Source organism: Pteropus alecto, unplaced genomic scaffold (assembly GCF_000325575.1).
Source record: "Pteropus alecto unplaced genomic scaffold, ASM32557v1 scaffold98, whole genome shotgun sequence".
NCBI lineage: Eukaryota > Metazoa > Chordata > Mammalia > Chiroptera > Pteropodidae > Pteropus > Pteropus alecto.
The window spans coordinates 18435460-18442880 of record NW_006443570.1 but is presented as its reverse complement, the minus strand read 5'-3'; the positions used below and the strand labels follow the sequence as shown (position 1 = coordinate 18442880).

At 47.2% G+C, this 7421-nt stretch overlaps 1 non-coding gene across 1 annotated transcript; it reads left to right on the top strand.

Moving 5' to 3' along the window:
- The first annotated feature begins 536 nt into the window (after positions 1–536).
- TRNAT-CGU lies at positions 537–608 on the top strand. Its single transcript has one exon. It is a non-coding gene; the product is annotated as a tRNA-Thr (tRNA).
- The last annotated feature ends 6813 nt before the right edge of the window (positions 609–7421 follow it).

Below are 7421 nucleotides of genomic sequence, written 5' to 3'. Positions count from 1 at the left end.
CTCAGCTCCTGGTCCACTTGGCCCCAACTCCCTGAGCTGCCCGCATAACTTGTCGACCAGACGGAAACGACCCGGCCAAGGTCACACGAAGCAGGGCACAGAGAGAGTTAAGAGGCCAACACAGACTTCTGGCCCTGGCTCGCTCGCGGCTGCTGTCTCCGTTTCCGCTCGGTGGTAACAGACATAGGTCCTCGGGTTGTCAATAGTGTTTTTCTCCACCTGGGCTCTGGGCTCCGGGCCCCGCGCCCCGCTGGCCTTAGACTGAGCTCCCCTCCGGCACGGTGCCCCGGGGGCGCTGGAGGCGGAGTGGGGCCGGGATCTCAAAGGCCGTGGGTTTGGGTCCTGTTATCAGCAGGACGCAGGCACTTGGCTTTAGTCCCGGGTGCGCCGGAGCCGCTCTTAGGGTCCCAGATGGCGGGTCTGAAGGGGCCAACGAGCAGCTGGGCCAGGGGCGGGGCTAGAGGCCCGGCATCATCTCTCCCGCGCCTGCGCCACTTCCCCTCCACTGAGAGCTTCCAGCGCTCGCTTGGCTGTCAGGCGCGGTGGCCAAGTGGTAAGGCGTCGGTCTCGTAAACCGAAGATCGCGGGTTCGAACCCCGTCCGTGCCTGGCGTTTGAGGTTGGGGTTTGGCAGTGGGACTCTGGTATCCTCACGTATGCAATCCCTTCCTTCTGCTGTGTTCTCTTTTTCGCTTTTCAGATTCTGTTTCAGGCGTCCACCAGTTCCTTCCCTTCCCAGGCTCCACGGTCGCTAGCACAGGCGGGGCCAGTGTGCTAGGGCTCGCGGGACCACCTGTAGACGTTCTGAACCCTGGCCACACTCCGCTTTGCTCCCTGCCCCTCTACCCACCGCATCTTCCCATAGCTCTACTCCCCTGGCCAAACCACGAAGGATGAACTTATCTAGGATCCCTGTCTTACTTGTGGGAACATTGAGGCCCGAGGCGAAGGTCCCACACTAGGCAATGGTGTCGCCAGCGTTGGGGGCGGGGGTGTCTGGTCTTGCTGGTTTTGCGGGTCTAGAGGGCGGGAGAACTTCCCAAAAAGAGCATTAGAGTTTCTGGAATGGTGTTTTCTGGTTTCTGTTTGTTCCTTGAAAGATGAATTATCCACACCGTGCTTGTCCAGGAAGCCAACCATTTCGTCCAGCTAGTGGGTGTTTATTCCTCTACCAGCCCTTGTGAACTGAGCCTTTGAGTCTGGCTCCTAGGCAGCTATGGCACGCCCTACATCATTTCTAGGAGAAACCATCCACTTTAATATGACATGACATCAAGTGTCTCCTGAGTCACTCCATTCTGTCCCCTTCTTCAATTGTGACACTCAACACTGAATATGCTATTCCACATACAGTCTCATTAATGGAACTTCGACTCTCTCATTCTAAATTCTGTACTTCTGTGAATGTGACCAAAAGTCATATTGCCTGTCTGGAGGCCTCATGGCACAGTTGACCATAGGGAGCTTCAGGTGGATTGAAAGTCAGCAGAGTCTCTTTGGGATGGTGCCTAGGGTTATCAGAAGACAGGATGTGGGGCTTAGGCAGCAGGGAAATATATTAATCGTTTCACGAAGATTCCAGTAAATGGAAGAGATGCTCTTGGCTTTTGAAGAAAATGTTGAGCAAGGTTGTCAGTGTCATCATAGAATTCTTACTAAATGCAAATCAGATATCCAGCAATAAGAAGAGGAAAGGTCCTGAACTACTGGATATTGCCTTTAATCCTATGCCTTAATTTGAATTTCTGATCCTTGGAACTCCAAGACTGGACATTGGGTTTCCTAAAGTAGCTGGGGCAGAGAATTCTATGCCAATAGAGTGAGATGGATGAGACAAGCCAAAGTCAATAAAAGAAGGTCAAGGTACGGAAGAGGTCAACACAGAGATGTTGGGGGAAACATGGGTCCCCAAAGGTGAAGAGCCAGAGGCAGGGGTCAGATATGGATCCCAGATCAAGGTTGGTCAATACATGCACCAGGGCGACCACGGGAACAGAGAGATCTTGCAATCACCTTGAAGGCCTGCAGGTATCTACACCTACCTCTGTGGGACTGGAGGTTGGTTATTGGCTGAAAGGGTGAGGCAGAGACAGAAGGGGACACTAATGTTGAGTTTCTTGCACAACCTTTATTAAACCACTTAAATACCCTGGACTTCAATTCCCTTAGTTGCAAAATTCAAAAGTTGGAAAAGATGCTTCCAACATATCTTGTGGCCTAAAATTCTAAGTTCCCACCTCAGAGCCTGGACCTTGGAGAAGCAAGGGGACCTGAAGCTGCCCCATCCATCTCTCTTATGGCTGCCAAGGTGGTGAATCATAGTAACCCCTTTCACAGTGGGGCTTGGTCATAGTAACCTCATGATGGGATTTATGTGACCCTGGCCCCATTCAGAGAGTTATAATGAGTGCTCCCTGATAGGCAGGACTAGAGCTGCAAAGGCCCTGCACCCTGCCAATTTCCCCTTGCTCAGACCTCCCTCCAGTGCCCCCTCCTCTCAAGGTCAAGAACAGAACACAGGGTTTCTGGTACTGCAGTTTGAGAGCTATGTAGGCAGACATAGCCATTATGGGCACCTGAAACCTCCAGGACGTTAAAAAAACAAACAAACAAAAAGTTTAGTCAGCCTCTTTCTTCCTGGGAGTGAATATCATTTGATTTCAAAGCAGAATTTGGCAAGTATATAAATTTTGCCTCATACTGTCAGTTTTAGTCCAATATTCCAACCTAGAGATCTAAACTTTTTAACTCTTTCATTGAAAAATAAAAACAGATTCAAACCCACATAAATCAAGTAAATGTCTTAATGGTTTATAAAAACCCCACCCAGGTCAGAGAACTTTTCCAGACACCCCAGAAATCACTTTCATTTGCCACCCACCCAATCATACTCCCCGACAGTCAGAAGGAGCCATACTCCCTACTTTAAGAGTAATCACTTTCTTGGATTTTTACTTACCACCTAATTGAGCATCTTTGCATCTTTATATCTATAGTTTAACTCTGCTCATTTTAAAAATTGGTCTTTTAAGCTTTTTTTATTCAGTCACTAGGATTCTCTTCTTTCCCTTTAATTTCCTTGTAATGTGTCAGTTGAGGAACCTGGCCCATCTGACCTGTAGAGTTCCTCACAGTCTAGACTTTGCTGCCTATAAACTCTTGGTGCAGTTCAAGTTTCTCTGTCTTTTACATTTCCTGCAAATTAGCTAGATCCAGACACTGGATCAAGGGCACTTTTGATCCCTTTGACAAGACTCCAGTATCACCTCCTCTGAGAAACCTCTGATTCCTCCAGGTAATGAGTCACTTAGCTTCTTGGCTGGGACCCCTCTGTTTGTCTCACACCATAGCCGGGAGACTCCTTAGGCCTGGGCCTGTGTCTCACTCGTGTCTGTGTTTCCAGCACCTGGTACAGAGACAGAGCCCTGACACAAGACAGGTCCCTACTTGAAGGGTTGAGGAAGTCTTGCCTGAGGAAGTGACACGGTGGCTGGGCCCTGGAGAATAAATAGGAATTTGCCTGAGTACCACAAGATCTTGGATATTTCTGCCATCATTCAATCATCTTTGACACTCAAATATGATCTAGGTTGAAGCTAAGCAGGCAAGGGTGCTTTTCTTTCCCCCGTGGTCCCTCTAACCTTACATGTAAAATAGAATGTCAAATTAAGAAATATTCTCTGTAGACGGCTTTATTAGCAAACATTAAAGATCCAACCCCATTCTTCTGGACAACAATTACCAGTTTTGAATCATGGACTGGTAAGAACGATAGCAACCATCCAACTCTCTCATTTTATAGCCACAGAAACAGGCAAAGAGAAGGGAAGTGATCTGTTCAAGGTCATTCAGAAAACTCTACCTTTATCACACAGATTAAGCTCTTCTGCAGGATAAGCACAAATCTGTTTGGAAAAGTCATCTACATTATTACTTGACATGTACCCAGGAGATGGCCCATTGCTTTGCCAGCCTGTGAGCTAAGCAGACACTTTACTTGTCTAATATTCACCGCTGATCAATAGGAAAAGCATATAGTAATCAAAGTCACCAGGCTGTGGAGGTATGGGAGGGACGCAGGCACACACTGACAGTGGTTGGATTCTCCAGGACACACTCCTAGTTCTTCTAGACCAAGTGCTCTAACATTTTCCAGACACACACAGTGCCCACTGAAAACCTTTCAGAGAACCCTAAGTAACATGGCAGAGACTCTGGGCCAATAGAAGTCTTTGTTTTACTTTACTTCCCATGAGCAACCCACCACCCTCTCAGCCTCACTCCTTAGGTCATGTTGAGAGAGGGTGCAGCCCAGGCAGAGAGTGTCAGACCACCCGCTTCCTCCCCACCTCCAATTATGCGGGAAAACTGAGTCTAGCTCAAAGCACTGCCTTGGCCTTTCTGAAATATTATTACACTTGGAAAGAATTGACTCCTTTCTGAGGAATTTACCCTTCTACTGCTGCTTGTGTGCAAGGGATGCGTCTCCTCGAGTGTCCGAGATAGATAAAGGAGCTCTTTATATGTTGGCTGAATGAATAAAGGTCAACAACAATGTCAGAAACTTCTCTTTCTGCAGTTATGAAACAGTCATGCTGGGAGAAGCAAAGAGAAAATCGCATTCCAGTTTTGCCAGTGATGAAACAAAGACCCGGAGGCAGAGATAACTTATCAAAGGTTGCACAGGAGTCAGAAACTGAAACAGGCCCCAAATGTTGATAAGACCAGTGATCCCAGTGTGGCTTTTCTGCAGTAAAGATTTCATGCCCAGCCTGTCTTTCCCCCCTAAGGGCTGAGGCTCTCCCTTCGTCTTAGCCACCTGGGCTGAGAGAAACAAAATCCACATAAATTGCCATTTAAGCAAAACATACTGAGAAAATACGGTCCACGAATTCCATAGTCACATATAAAATATTCCAGGTTATTTGCAGCCCTTTTCCTCCCTCTAGTCACCAGGATCTCTGTGTCTTCTGTCAGAGCTCTTTCTGACGGAGAAGCTGAAAAGAACCTAGCACAATCGTGGCTGTAGAAGTGGTATCTGATAGACTGGATGGTCCCGAGGAGGCAGCTGAGTGGAAAGGGCTCAGTATGGAGTGACCTTGGGTAAATCATTTCATCCCCTGAAGCCCAGTTTCCAAATCAGTAAAGTAGGGGTTCTCCTTTGTGCCCTTCCACTTCACAGTACTTTATTTGCATTGCTAGAGATATGGCAGGTGTTCATTATTAGCAGAGAATCAATACTGTACCGTGGTGTTGATCTTAAATACCGTGACCGGTTTGGGCATTGGAGGCCACTGTAAATGTTGGCTCTCCTGCCCTTGGTGGATGGAGTCACTGTCTAAGAGGAAACTGGTGAAATCAACAGGTGTTGGAGCGAGTGCCTCTATCTATGTGGTTTAGGCCCAGGGGCCCCTGGGGAGGGTTTGGGGCAGCCAAGCCCATCCAGTAATGGCAAAGCTGAGCTCTCAGCAAATATTTACTGAGTGTGCATTATGTGCCAGGCGTGGGGATACAGTAGTGTACTGTAGAAACAAAAAATTCCTATCCCAGTGGAGCTTATATTCTGGGAGCTGGAGGCAGAGATCAACAGCAGGGAGGCAGAATATACTTAAATGAGTAAAATACGTGGCATATTAGAGGAGACAAGGGCTATGGAGGAGAAAAAATCTGGGTTGGGGATAAGTAATGGAGAAAGGGGCTGCAATTTAAAATAGGGTAGCCAGGGAAGGCCTAGGGAAGAATCTAGAATAATGGAGCAAGAGAACAAGGTGTCTCCAGCTCTATGGAATTTTGGCCCCAAGGCAGATTGATCCCTTTCAGTCAGAGAGAGGGATGTATGTGGCACTCTGGCAGGGTGGCTGGGACATTAAAATTGTCCATGTCATACTACAGCTCCACCCCCACTTCGGGGTCTCTGAAGCCAGCCTGCTTAGCAGCCTGACTCCTGGTGGTCTTTTGCGGGTGGGGGCAAAAAAGACAGAAGCCACAGGGCAGACTTGGAGAGGTATACACATTGTGAGAAGGGCAAACAGTGGCATGAATGCCTGGAGTCTGGGCCTTTCTGCAATATTTACTAGGAAAGGGCTAGTGGGAAGTACACTAGACCTGGGACGAGTCAGGTGGAGAGAGGCTGGTCTCAGGTCTGCACTTACTGGCTGAGTGATCTTCCAGTTTTACCTGTAAAATGTGGGTAATACCTACACATTAAGGTCATTGTGAGAGTGTAAGGAGAAGCTTTTAGTACACATTCTTGGCACCTAGAAATTTCTCAGCTGAGAGCCATCATCATGGCATGTTCTCTAAGGTAGTATTTTTCAAATTTCAGAAGGTAAGCCATCAGTAGGCTTAAAAGCAACATTTTTTAATAGAGCAGACTAGGATAACAAACATCTGAATGCATAAGAATTGTTTCATGAGACACTAGATAGATAGATAGATAGATAGATAGATAGGTATTTCCTACCATGGGGTATAACTGAAAGGTTTTTTTGTATGTTTAGATTCTGATTCCTTTTTTAAATTAATTATTTTTTTAATCGAAGAACTTATTTAAATTTTCCCCCCATCTACCTCCCCCCTTTCCCCTACCCTCTGAATAACTGAAAGTTTGAAAGCCACTTTCCTAAGGCATTGTTTCTCTAAAGATGGTTGTAAGGAGTGTTTTCTAACTTTAGTAATATGCATGCCACTGTCATCATTTATGCCGTATGAGAATAGCACTTGCATTATTATTTACTAAATACTCGCCTTTGAGTTGGCTCACTTTAACCATTAGTTGTAGTGTAACAATATTCATGAAATTTACATTTAAAGTTATAAAATTGCTTTAACCTAAAGCCATCTCACGTCTGAACACTGCACTTTGGAAAACGCCGGTGGTAAGAAGTGTGACCGTGAAAGCACTTTGTCAAAGTAAAGCTGGGGGTCAATAGCACTGTGAGACATGGACGAGTTTCAAACGCCCAGGGTCCCTTTCTGCCCCTGGAGGTAGGCCCAGTCCCATTGCCCAGCTTTCTGAGTTCTTGTAGTTGACCTTCCCACGGGAGCCACCTCAAGAAGCAAGGGACAGGCCCTGTCTGCTTGTGGATGACTCAGGTTTTTTCTTGGGATGTAACCCCCAGTGGAAGAGGCCAGGGCCTTAGTATCTATCTCTTTCTTCTGAACTGTGTTCTACCACTGCACCAAGTTTGCAGAATTTCCTTTCTTGTTCAGCTTTGATTCTATTGATGGGATTAGGTGCCCCCCACGGCCATGTCCTTTGATGTGGTCAGGGGGTAGCAGGGAGATTTCAAGCTCAGGGAGCAAATCTTAATCTTCTGCAGCCTTCTCTGGGATCAGCGCTGGGGTAAACCCATTACATCCCTGCCCTTTCATCCCCCCAGGACACCGCTCCTCCAGGCTCCTGGAGTCTCAGAGATCCAA